Source organism: Cydia strobilella, chromosome Z (genome assembly GCF_947568885.1).
Source record: "Cydia strobilella chromosome Z, ilCydStro3.1, whole genome shotgun sequence".
NCBI lineage: Eukaryota > Metazoa > Arthropoda > Insecta > Lepidoptera > Tortricidae > Cydia > Cydia strobilella.
Window position 1 is genome coordinate 9,899,700 of NC_086068.1, and position 14,456 is coordinate 9,914,155.

General features: G+C 32.9%; 1 protein-coding gene across 1 annotated transcript in view; it reads right to left on the minus strand.

The window, feature by feature from the left end:
* LOC134754474 (glutamate receptor 1) overlaps positions 1 to 14,456 on the minus strand; it is a 127,245-nt gene that overhangs the window by 45,935 nt on the left and 66,854 nt on the right. The window lies entirely within an intron of this gene.

Genomic DNA, 14,456 nt, shown 5'->3' on the forward strand with positions numbered 1-14,456 from the left:
CGGCACTTGGCGGCATCCTGCGGAGCAGATTTTTTTAGGGTTTTATGATCGTTTTTTTGCTCTATCCTTAATAGATATATGCTTACAGCTTCTGCGGCGGCTATTGTTTGTGTCGTGTGGATTTTTTCTCATGGAGAAAATAAAGGCGCATGTCTTGTGACTGCCCATTTTTTTGCTTTGACAGGTGTGTGATTCCGTCGTTAACGATTTATTTTATTAAGGTCAAAGTTTTTGCTATGTGGCTTCCCACGTCGTAATAATTACATTTTGTGGAATGCAATATATATTATAAAGTTATGTGACATGGGTTGTGAGAACTAAAAAACATTTTTCGAAAACCAATAAAATATCATTTATTATTACGAAATGCCATGGTCCTGTATTTTATTGTATATTTAATTATAGAGCATTTTAAAAACTGATCGGATACAAACACGTTACAACGTGTCGTATGATGCAACGCACAGGTGCTTGTTTTATTTAATAGGTTTTTTTGTTATAGAAAACCAATAAAATATTATTAATTATTACAAAATGTCATAGTCTCATATTTTATTGCGTATTCAATTAAGTATAGAACATTTTAAATAACTGATCGGATACAAACACGTTGCAACCTGTCGAATCATGCAACGCACAGGTGTCTGTTTTATTTAATAGGTTTTTGTCTTATCCGCGACGTATATATGTGTGTGTGTGTGTGTGTGTGTTGTTCAATAAAAGGAGAGATCAAATCGATGGAACCGTCATTCGTTCAAACGTGTTTGTCTGAAAACAGTGTTAAGTGTTAAAAGTAGTTTAAAGTACCGCAGTACGAGTAGGTACTCTTCATAATTAGTGTTCATTTTGAAAATCTTTCTACAACTTGCAGTGAATTAAAATGGAGGTAAGCTGAACATTAACTGACTGTTTATAAACAAACATTATCTACCTGTTTCCATTTGTGGCAAGTTCTCACAATTGTTTTTATTTTGTTTTAGATTTCAAACGAGAATTCTCTAGAGTGCACTTTCAAAAATTATTATTATGGCAATTTGAGTGATAATGATGAAACTGAAGTTTCAAAGCCACTTAAAATCCGAACCCAGAAACGAGCCAACAATATTGATGCATTTTTCGAAAAGCCTAAAAAGAAACAAGCTGCAGAATATTCGTCTACTGTTGCCCAGTTGACAAATGGAGGTACAAATTATATATCTTCACGTATAGATGACGTTTCAAAGGCCACCCATCTAATTAAAATTGACGTCTATGACATAAAAAAATTGCGAGGCATCCCAAACGATCAGCACTGGAAATTTGCGAATACTAGGATCAAATACTACACGCAGACTGAAGATGATGAGCATTATTCCAACACACAAGAATTAGTTTACAATATTACTAAACATATTGCAACTAAAAACGACTGTAAGAAATATTTCATCGAAGCAAAGCCATTTAAATAAATCATCCCTTACTCCGCCCCCACATAGAGTCCCCCACCAACGAACAAACGATTTTTGGGCATATATATAGCTACTCAACGCAAAGGAAACCATACCGTATCAGCACCCGTGGAAGTGAAACTACGAGTAAAAAATGGATCTACAAAACTCGCTATACGACGATGACCTCTATGAACGGTGTGAAGACGTTTCAGATCTCAACAAGTCAGTTTTTGATAATGAACTCTATGAACGTTGTTTGGAAGCCGAGAATCAGCAGCAAAATTTGTGAGTAATTTTTGAGTGTAACATGTTTAACCAGTTTTACTTTAATTACTGTTTAGTAGTGGGGAGATGAATCGAATATAAATAAAATCCCAAACAATCTGCCTCATTTAATAAGCATTCACCATCGTGATGGATTTTACTAGCGAAGACATTAAAATGTTTAGCAAATCAGTGTTATTGGCTAGTTTTCATAAATATTTAAGATTGTGGTTTATCAGTGGAAAACTTGATCCGAGTATAGCTCACGATCATGATTTTAAACCCTTTATCACCCCTTGTAGTGGGCATGTAAATGTTAAACGATCATCGATTTTACCTTATGATGAGATAGATGGTGTATTAACCATGGAAGCGTATTGTTCTCTTTGCCAGTCAAATTTAATGTCAGGTATTACGGTACAAGTGAATTTTCGTACTATATTTTTTTTTAAATCCATTCTTGTACATATGTATTTTAATCTATTCTTTTTTCTTATTTTTAGATGCGTAACACGCGGAATAAAAAGAAAACATATGTCAGAAGAAACCATTCAACCATGTGATTCGTCAAGCCAGCATCCAGCAGCTGCCATGGAGCCACAACCATCAACTTCTCGAATAGCTGCATCATCATCATCAACTCCTGTCATCGTTGATACCGTCGAATGTAAAACCTGCAAACAGAACGGTTCGAGGAGGTACTACGCCCAGCATTTAAGAAGTAATGTTCATAAAAATAATAGTTTAAAATTTCAGCATTCTTATCCCAATGTTGAACTTATTGAAACTGCATTTGGGAATAGATTATTAACTTATAGAATAACAAATCCGGAAAAAACTAACCTTGAGTTTGAGACACCAGAACTTTTTTTTGAGAGTATTAAAACATCTTTAAATAATTTAATAGATGACTGCATTCAACAGCTAACCATTTTCAAGATTAGTTTTATATTACACGCAGAGTTCATACAAGAATCTAAAGGAATCAACAATTATTTCGATTTTAATATTTTGAGTTGGACTATTTGTAAAGGTGATAACAGAGAAGAATTTTTAGAAAATTTCAAAAACTCACTCACAAATAAAATTTCAAACTTTGAAAAAAAAGACAGCGGATGGAGTCTTAAAGACATAAAATACTTAGACATGAACGTTAACCAATTTAATCCATTACGCGGTTCTTCATATGTTGATTTACCACATGATATTAAAACAAAAAAAGCAATAATCAACGTCCAAAACCATGACCACGAGTGTTTGAAATGGGCGATTCTTTCAGCGCTGTATCCGGTTAGGAACAGTTCACAGAGAGTGTCGTCCTATATTACTCATCGTAACAAATTAAAATTTTCAAACATACCATTCCCAGTTAAACTTACAGATGTTCATAAAGTTGAAAAATTAAATGATATAAGCATTAATGTTTTCGGATTACAATATAATGAAAATTCCAAATCACATGAAGTAAACGGTCCACTTTACTTTACCAAATGTCGTAAGTCAACACATATTAATTTACTTTACATATCTAATGGTAGCCAGGGACATTACTGTTATATAAAAAATCTATCTCGATTAGTAAGCCGACAGATTTCAACAACCAATTATAGCTTTCACATTTGTGATGGGTGTTTATTAGCATTTTACTCAAATGAACAACTAACTAATCATCAAAAAAATGATTGTTGTCACCTTGTTGTTAAACTCCCAAATCATGATAAGAATTATAAAGATTGGTTTGGTAAAGAAATTTCAAACCATAACATTTTTTTTGATAAATATCACCGTAAGCTTAAATTACCGTTTGTTGTTTACGCAGATTTTGAGGCATTTTTAAATCCCATATCGTCTTGTGATCCTAACATTCCTAACAAATCAAAACCAAACAAAAAGAAAGAATCAAAACCAAACAAAAAGAAAGAATCAAAATCGTACACAAAAAACGTTCAACAACATGAAGTGTACAGTTTTGGTTATTTTATAAAGTGTTCATTTGATGATAGTCTTTCACGCTATCGATCATATACAGGCCCAGATTGTGCTAAAGTATTTATGGAGACTCTTTATAATGATTTAACAAAATTAATAAAATATATTTGCTTTCGAAAACAACCCATTCGATTAAATCAGAGCGATTTAAACAAAATTGGAGAAGCTAATAATAAGTGTTTTGTATGTAATAAGACGTTAGAATCTGAAAGCGTTTTCAGTTATGATTGGACCACAGGAAAATTCCATGGAGTGACACATAAGGCTTGTAATAATAAATTCAAACCTCCCTCATTCGTGCCAGTATTTTTCCATAATCTAAGTAATTACGACGCACATTTTATTGTAAAAGCATTGAATTTCCGTAAAGGGCCCATCGAGATTATACCTCAAAATAAAGAAAAATATATTTCATTTAGCAAAGAACTTAAATTTGATGGAAAATGTTTATCACTTAGATTTGTTGATTCCTTTAGGTTCATGTCGAGTAGTTTAGATAAATTAGCCCGAAACCTTCGGGAACACCAATTCCATGAATTAAGGAAACAATACCCTAGATGCGAAGATTTTAAACTTCTGAAGCAAAAGGGTATATTTCCATACGAGTTTATGAAATCTAGTAAATCTCTTGAAGCGTCATCGTTGCCTAAAATAAGTGATTTTTACAGTGCCTTAACAGATAGCTGTATAACAGATGAGGATTATCAACATGCACAAAACGTATGGACCCATTTCAACTGTAAAACAATGTTGGATTATTCTAACTTGTATTTAAAAACAGATGTCCTCCTATTAACCGATGTCTTTGAAAATTTTCGTTCAGTGTGTCTTGATACATACAGCTTGGACCCAGCTCATTATTTTACAGCTCCTGGTCTCAGCTGGGATGCTATGCTAAAAATGACTGGGATACAACTTGAACTTTTAACAGATTTCGATAAAATTTCGTTTGTTAAAAAAGGGCTTCGAGGTGGTATATCACAATGCAGTAATCGTTATGCTAAGTCAAATAATTATTATATGTCAGACTTTGACTCAAATGAACCGTCATCTTATCTTATCTACCTCGATGCTAATAACTTGTATGGTTGGGCGATGTCGCAACGTCTTCCTGTTGGTGAATTTGAATGGGTTGACCCAGCTATGGACTTTAAACTCTCAAACGATGCTGATTATGGGTACATTTTAGAAGTCGATTTGGAATATCCAGATTCATTACATGATTCTCACTCAGATTTACCATTTTGTGCTGAGCACATAATAGATAAAAGTAAACAAAAAAAATTGATTCCAAATTTGAAAAACAAAATAAAATACATTATACACTATAGGAATCTTATACAATGTTTAGACAATGGATTAAATTTAACAAAAGTCCATAGAATCTTAAAATTTAAACAAACCAATTGGCTCAAAAAGTATATTGATTTGAACACTACGTTAAGGACATCTGCAGAAACCGAATTCGAAAAGGACTTCTACAAGTTAATGAACAATGCAGTTTTTGGAAAAACGATGGAAAATATTGAGAAAAGAGTGGATGTGTATTTGCTTTCACAGTGGGAAAGTAAAGATCATATCAAAGGAATCGAAAGCTATATCGCTCGTCCTGAATTCCATAGTATTTCTATTTTTTCTGAAAGCTTAGCTGCAGTACAGTTAAAGAAAACTAGTCTACTATACAACAAGCCTATATACTTAGGATTTTGTATATTAGACTTGTCAAAAACTTTAATGTATGACTTCCATTATGGATATATGCAACAAAAATTCGGGAATAATGTTAAATTGTTATATACAGATACAGACAGTTTTATTTATCAAATTTTTACAGAAGATTTCTATTCTGATATAAGAAATGACTTGAAAAAATATTTTGATACATCTGACTATGACCCCAATAATATTTACGGTTTTCCATGTATAAATAAAAAAAAATTAGGATATTTCAAAGACGAAAATAAAGGTAAAATTTTGAAAGAATTTGTGGGTTTAAGATCTAAAATGTACGCATTGAATGTTGAGGAAAAAATAGTGGCCAAGGCTAAAGGTGTAAATAAATGTGTGACTAAGAAATTTAAGTTGCAAGACTACAAAGATTGTCTAAATGAAAAGAAAGATTTATTATCAGAAATGCACAGATTTCGATCGATAAAACATGTAATATTTACACAGAAAATCAATAAAATTTCGTTATCTTATTCAGACACGAAAAGATATCTTTGTCAAGAATCATTTGACACCTTAGCTTGGGGCCACTATAAGTTGAAGTAGCGAAATAAAGGGGGGGGGGGGGGGGATATAATGTATTTAGTTTTAATATTAAGTGAATTTTGTAATAAAACATAAAAAAAGGTATGTTTTAAACAATAAGATATAATATAAGAGATCTATTTTTACGATGGAAATTGTATGTATATTTTTTTGTGTATCAGTATTTTTCGACAATTATAAATAAATATATTTAAAAAAAGTTTTTGTCTTATTCATAATGTAGTAAACAATTTTAAATAAATATGCATTTTTGTGTGCAAGAAGGTGCGCATGTGTATATATATATATACATAATCTTATGATTGAATTTTATTTTCTTGACGGTCTTTAAAGGAGAAAGACCGTTTTCTGTAATGTATCATTTTATCCATCCATTTACAGCTATTATTGCTGGTCCAAGCGGTTGTGGGAAATCAAACTTTGTCACTAACTTTCTGAAAAATGTAGGAAAAATGTGTAATACAGAATTCACTCAAGTGCTGTGGTGCTATGATGAAATGCAACCACTATATAATTTAAATGGTATCGATTATATTCAAGGTATTCCCGATTTAAGTTTGTTCGATGGGAAGCAACCTAAACTACTTATAATAGATGATTTAATGAGAGAATCAGATGGACGTATTGTTGATATTTTTACTAAAGGTAGCCATCACAGAAATTTAAGCGTTTTCTATATAACTCAAAATCTATTTCATCAAGGGAGAGGACAACGTGACATATCTTTGAACACAACATACATTGTTTACTTTAAAAATCCTAGAGACAAAACTCAAATACGGTATTTGTCTCGACAAGTTTATCCTGAAAATACTAAATTTGTTGAAGAAGCCTACAAAGATGCAACAACGCCAGCCCATGGATACCTGATGATCGATTTGAAACAAAGCACTGATGATATATGTCGTTTTAAAACTAAGTTATTTCCATTTGACAAATGTTGTACAGTATATATTCCGAAAAAAGGGTTTAAATATGTAAGTAATCATTCTGTTCTTGTCAGTTCTAAATGATGCCTGATAGAGTAACCACACATCAACATTTGCTTAAAGCTCTACATACGCTAAAACCAAAATATCGTAAAGCTTTACTTAAAGCATGTGACGAAGATGAAATAAATATTATTTGTGAGTGCATTTACAACGTTTTAAGGGGAAAAGTTCCATTAGACAATACAGAAAAGATCAAGTTACATAAACATAAAAATATATTACGGAAATTAGTTTCTAAGGGTAAACAAAAATTAAGGAAGACTATTATAATTCAAAAGGGTGGTGCGTTTTTACCAATTATACTAGGTGCTGTTTTAAGTAGCTTACTGAGCTCATTAACATAATTAAAATGGAGAATACGAAGAAAATGATTCTAGTAGAACCAGATTTCATTGAGAAGCTTAAACACAATGACAATGCACCTTTGAATTCATTATCTCGCTTAGACGCAGACATGCAAAAGATATTGAAAAGTAAAATGGGAGATCGTGAAAAATGGGCATTATATTCCCAAACACTGCAACGTTTTTTGCATTTTACAGAAACAGATCGGAAACCGTTCAAGCTACCTATTATTCTTGATGATATAAAAAAAGTTCATGAAGACTATGATAAGTATATGGATAAATCTATGGTTAAAAAAGATGAAACTGATTATAATGTGACATTACCAAATGCTAATCCATACGAATATGACGCTACTAGTACTCCTTTAACTCGCACTTACCCTGAACAGTTTACTCCATCTCACATCGTAAATTTAATTCCAAAAAGTTACCAAAAAAAAGGTCGCTCCCTGCTTGATTCTATTTTAAAAAATAAACCGAAGATTTGGTGGAAAGAAGGAGGGGAAATCGTAGTGAATAATCAAGTAATTCCAGAAAGTAATATAACTGATTTGATAAGTGACACCGTGAGACCTCTCAAACGAAAAATAAAACCCACTGGCTGGAAAGAATTTGCTTCAGTGTTAAATGACATTGGAGTTCCCGCATCTTGCATAGGCAATCAATCTAATCTAGAATATATAAATAATCTTCATCCTAACAAGGCTCAAGATTCACCAATATATAAAAACACAAGATCAACATCGACTCAAGTAAAAGGAGCCTCTACACCAATTTCACGCAAAACTCCTGAAGTGTCAAAAAAGAAAATAGATTGGGAGAGATGGACCCCTTATTAGATATCAACAGGATTTACTATGATGTTTCTAATCCAGCTGGCTACAGCAGTATTGACAAATTAGCTAAAGCAATGCATGGTCAAATGGACAAAGATGAGGTAAAAAACTGGTTACGGTCTCAGGAAACCTATACGTTACATAGACCAGTTCAAAGGCGTTTTACACGAAACAAATACATTCTTTCCAATTATAATGAACTTTGGCAAGTAGATTTAAGTGATATGCGTACATATAGTAAATATAATGATGGATTTAAATACATTATTTGTGTTATTGATGTCTTTAGTAAGTATGCTTTTGCTAGATCCATGAAAAAGAAGGATTCAGAAACAGTTAAGCAATGTTTTGATGACATATTTATCGAAGCTAGAGCAACTCCGCGTCACATTCAATCTGATAAAGGGACTGAATTCGTTTCCAAAGAAGTAAGGAACTATTTTAAAAGTAAAAACATAAACTACTATACAACGAATAATCCTGACATTAAGGCAAGTATTGTAGAACGATTTCAAAGAACATTAAAAATGAAAATGTGGCGCTATTTTACACACAAAAATACTTATAAATACATTGACATTTTACAAGATCTCCTTTATTCATATAATCATAGTTATCATTCTAGTATTAAAATGTGTCCGATAGATGTCAATTTTAACAACATTATGACTGTATGGACTAATTTATACGATACGCCAAGAAATAGATTAAAAAGTAATTATACTTCCAGTTTCAATGTTGGTGATCATGTCAGAATAACTAAATATAAACACATATTTCAAAAAGGTTACGAAACCAATTGGAGCGATGAAATCTTTGTTATCGAATCAATAATAAAAAGATCCCCTCATTTTGTTTATACCTTAAAGGACTTACAAGATGAACCAATCACAGGCACTTTCTATTCTAAAGAGTTACAAAAAGTTACTTATAGCCCCACCATGACATGTAAAATAGATAAAATAATACGTTCGAGACGAGTTGGTAACAGAAAGGAGGTGCTTGTGAAGTGGAAAGGTTATCCAAATAAATTCAATAGTTGGATATCTGCGTCGAGTTTAGAAGAAATATGAGTGATGATAGTTTCTATTTAACTTTGTTGAGCAACAGCTCAATACAGTATTACCCCGAAAATACAACAGCAAACTTTCTCACCAAACTCCCAAAGACAATAAAATTAGAAGGAGAATGGGTTGTCGGATTAGTGGAGTTTCATTACCCGTGTTCCTTGTACAACGTGCAGGAACATGAAAACGTGGTGTATGTAAAAAAGAACGTATTATTACAAAATGAAAAATTACCTGTTTCCGTTGAATATAAGTCCCATATACCGGCTACGACATATGACGACATGGATCACTTTCTATCTGCCTTTAATGAAAACTCATTATTGAAGAACAAGGTGAAATTTAGCTATGACAGAATATCGAAAGTTATCAAGGTGACTTCTTTGCATAAAGAAATAGTTTCGGTACATGCAACACCAATACTAAACCTTCAGCTAGGTTTCAAACCAAATACGAACCTTATACAATGTCAACTTGGAAAATTTCCTGCTAATTTATATTTAGGCCTACCATCGCAATTATTTATATATACGGATATCGTTCAACCTCAAGTGGTGGGGGATGTTATGACATCGTTAGTAAGAATAATACCGCTTGATCCGACAAAATACATTTATGGAGCATATAAAATGCATAGCTTTTCTCCTGCACATTACATACCCGTTATGCGTAGAGAGTTTGATACAATTGAAATTGATATAAGAATGCATACGGGTGGAAAGGTTCCATTCCAGTTTGGAACTTCATGTGTGAAACTACATTTTCAACGAATAAAATGAATCATATTAGCCGTGAAAATATTCGCTGTCCATATGAACATTATTATTCTCATCAAGCTGGTTCAGGAGTAGGCATTGTATATAAAGGTGTTCCCCACCAACGAGGACACGGCATAGGAAGTTTTTTGGGGGGTCTGTTTAGATCAGTATTTCCTCTGTTATCCAGCGGTTTTAGAACGGTTGGAAAAGAAGCATTAAATGCCGGAGTTGGTCTCTTGTCTGACATGATGAATTCACACCCTATTGATGAATCATTTAAGTCTCGTTTTAAGAATGCAAGCAGTAATTTAAAAAGAAAAGCCGATGAAAAAATTGATTCGTTGATGTCAGGGTCTGGGTATAAAATGCAACGAAAGAGACAGGAGCGCACCATTACATCCAAAGCATTTCGAGAGAGAGGTACAAAGAAAAATAAAAAATATATCAACGATATTTTTTCTAACTAAACCATGTCATTTTTGCATAATCATTCATGCGAATGCGCTAAGTCCGAGTTAGATTTGTTTGCCCTTCCATCAACACAAACAAGTATAGAAAATGGACAGTGGATACACTATAAACCTATTTCTTCTCTTAGTGATGATGGTCCTATTGAATTTCAAGTGCCAGGATCAGGTGATGACTATATTGACCTGTCTCACACTTTACTGCATATTAAAGCAAAGATATTGAATCAAGATGGTTCTAAAATCAAATCAACAGAAACTCATGTTGCTCCAGTTAATAATTGGTTACATTCACTTTTCAACCAGTTGGATATATATTTAAATCAAAAACTAGTATCACCGCCTAATAATACTTATGCATACCGTGCATATATGGAAACTCTACTAAATTATGGTCCGGCAGCAAAACAGTCTCATCTTACATGTGGGTTATGGTACGAAGACACTTCGGGTCATATGAATGGAACTGATGCGACTAATAAGGGTTGGACCAAAAGACAAGAATTTATTAAAGACAGTAAGGAAGTTGAAATGATAGGACACCTACACGGTGATATTTTCAATCAAGAAAAGTTTTTAATAAACGGTGTTGAAATTCGTGTCAAATTAGTACGATCCAAGGAGTCGTTTAATCTCATGTGTAGTCAAGATAAAAAACTTAAAGTACTTATAATGGACGCAAGTTTAATAATTAGAAGAACAAAAATTAACCCGAGCGTTTTACTTGCACATCAAAAGGTTTTAGCTTCAACGACTGCAAAGTATCCCATAACAAGAGCGGAAGTTAAAGTACTTACAATACCAACAGGCGTGCAAGGGAAATCGCTTGATAATATTTTCCTCGGTCAAGTTCCAAAAAGGTGTATTGTGGGTTTTGTTGATAATACAGCATTTAATGGTAGTTTAAAAAGTAATCCTTTTAATTTCCACCACCACGATATGAACTTATTTAGTTTGTATGTAGATGGTCACCAAGTTCCTTCAAAAACATTACAACCATCTTTCAGTACCGGTTTAATGGTGTCAACATATCACACCTTGTTTTCTGGAACGGGTATTCATTTCCTTAATGAAGGGAACTCAATAAGTAGAGAAGACTATGGAAATGGTTATTGTTTGATGTGTTTCGATTTAACACCTGATTTATCAGCAAGTTCTACTTCCCATTGGAATCTTGTTAGACATGGTAGTGTACGATTAGAAGTTCGATTTGAAAGTGCTCTTACCACAACTCTTAATTGCATTGTTTATGCAGAGTTTGATAATATCATTGAAATAAACAAACATCGAGATGTGAGTGTAGATTATAATAGTTAATTAGAACATGCATATATAATAATACATTTATGAAACATTGTACCATTAGTTCCTAAACCTTGGTAATGAATTCATCTGTGAATTCAATAAGTATTGTATAATGGATACCAAGAAATTACAATTATGTATGAAAAAAATTTGCCCCGCGATTGAACCACATGTTTATCCGGCTAACAGAATACCTGTTTTCATGGCTCTACCTGTTTATATCATAAGCAATTTAGACCCGGATTTTAAACCTGGTTCACACTGGGTAGCAATTCATATTGATATTCATGGCAATGGTGAATATTTTGATTCTTTTGGTAGAAAGCCTTCTGGTTATCATAAGCTGTTTTTAAAAAGAAATTCAAAGAAATGGTTTTATAACCATGTGTCTATCCAAAATCATTTTACATCAGTTTGTGGCGAATACTGTTTAGTTTATATATATTTTAAATTTAATGGTAAAACGATGTTTGATTTTTTAAGCTTATTTTTAAATAATACCATGTATAATGATTATGTTGTAAAGAATATGTATAGATCAATTTTTTTAAATATGTAATAAATAAATATTTTCCCAGACAATGTCTTTCATTTCTTTTCTTTATAATTATTGCAAGTACACAGACAGGAATTATACCAGTAAAATACAGGAGAAGTATTCAACAAATTTATTAAAAAAAAAAGGTTTAGGGTTACAATGAATTGATAACTAATTACATGCAAGTCTTTCCTACATTAACACAAAATTTCACATAAAAACACACATATAGTCGGTCCTAATTTTAAAACATTTAGTAGCATCTTATTGCATGTCACATAATTTTTTGTCCCACTCCGATGCCCAATCATCATGTTGTAGCATAGGCGACGAACATGTTGTAGCACAGGTGGCGAAAGTGTCATAGCACATGGGTTCATATGCATCTTCACTGATAGATATAGTCGTGTTGTCCATTTCAATGTCTTCCTCTTCAGATGAAGATTCCCACGTTATCAAAAGAGGGTTTTCGGTATAACTGATGTATAAAGGCGGTGAAGCTGGTGAATATCCATTAAAGTTTAGATTTTGCATTTCAATGTCCTCGCAAAGTTTAGCCAGGTCATCGTCGTATAGCGAGTTTTGTAGATCCATTTTTTACTCGTAGTTTCACTTCCACGGGTGCTGATACGGTATGGTTTCCTTTGCGTTGAGTAGCTATATATATGCCCAAAAATCGTTTGTTCGTTGGTGGGGGACTCTATGTGGGGGCGGAGTAAGGGATGATTTATTTAAATGGCTTTGCTTCGATGAAATATTTCTTACAGTCGTTTTTAGTTGCAATATGTTTAGTAATATTGTAAACTAATTCTTGTGTGTTGGAATAATGCTCATCATCTTCAGTCTGCGTGTAGTATTTGATCCTAGTATTCGCAAATTTCCAGTGCTGATCGTTTGGGATGCCTCGCAATTTTTTTATGTCATAGACGTCAATTTTAATTAGATGGGTGGCCTTTGAAACGTCATCTATACGTGAAGATATATAATTTGTACCTCCATTTGTCAACTGGGCAACAGTAGACGAATATTCTGCAGCTTGTTTCTTTTTAGGCTTTTCGAAAAATGCATCAATATTGTTGGCTCGTTTCTGGGTTCGGATTTTAAGTGGCTTTGAAACTTCAGTTTCATCATTATCACTCAAATTGCCATAATAATAATTTTTGAAAGTGCACTCTAGAGAATTCTCGTTTGAAATCTAAAACAAAATAAAAACAATTGTGAGAACTTGCCACAAATGGAAACAGGTAGATAATGTTTGTTTATAAACAGTCAGTTAATGTTCAGCTTACCTCCATTTTAATTCACTGCAAGTTGTAGAAAGATTTTCAAAATGAACACTAATTATGAAGAGTACCTACTCGTACTGCGGTACTTTAAACTACTTTTAACACTTAACACTGTTTTCAGACAAACACGTTTGAACGAATGACGGTTCCATCGATTTGATCTCTCCTTTTATTGAACAACACACACACACACACACACACACACACACATATATACGTCGCGGATAAGACAAAAACCTATTAAATAAAACAGACACCTGTGCGTTGCATGATTCGACAGGTTGCAACGTGTTTGTATCCGATCAGTTATTTAAAATGTTCTATACTTAATTGAATACGCAATAAAATATGAGACTATGACATTTTGTAATAATTAATAATATTTTATTGGTTTTCTATAACAAAAAAACCTATTAAATAAAACAAGCACCTGTGCGTTGCATCATACGACACGTTGTAACGTGTTTGTATCCGATCAGTTTTTAAAATGCTCTATAATTAAATATACAATAAAATACAGGACCATGGCATTTCGTAATAATAAATGATATTTTATTGGTTTTCGAAAAATGTTTTTTAGTTCTCACAACCCATGTCACATAACTTTATAATATATATTGCATTCCACAAAATGTAATTATTACGACGTGGGAAGCCACATAGCAAAAACTTTGACCTTAATAAAATAAATCGTTAACGACGGAATCACACACCTGTCAAAGCAAAAAAATGGGCAGTCACAAGACATGCGCCTTTATTTTCTCCATGAGAAAAAATCCACACGACACAAACAATAGCCGCCGCAGAAGCTGTAAGCATATATCTATTAAGGATAGAGCAAAAAAACGATCATAAAACCCTAAAAAAATCTGCTCCGCAGGATGCCGCCAAGTGCCGCAGAAG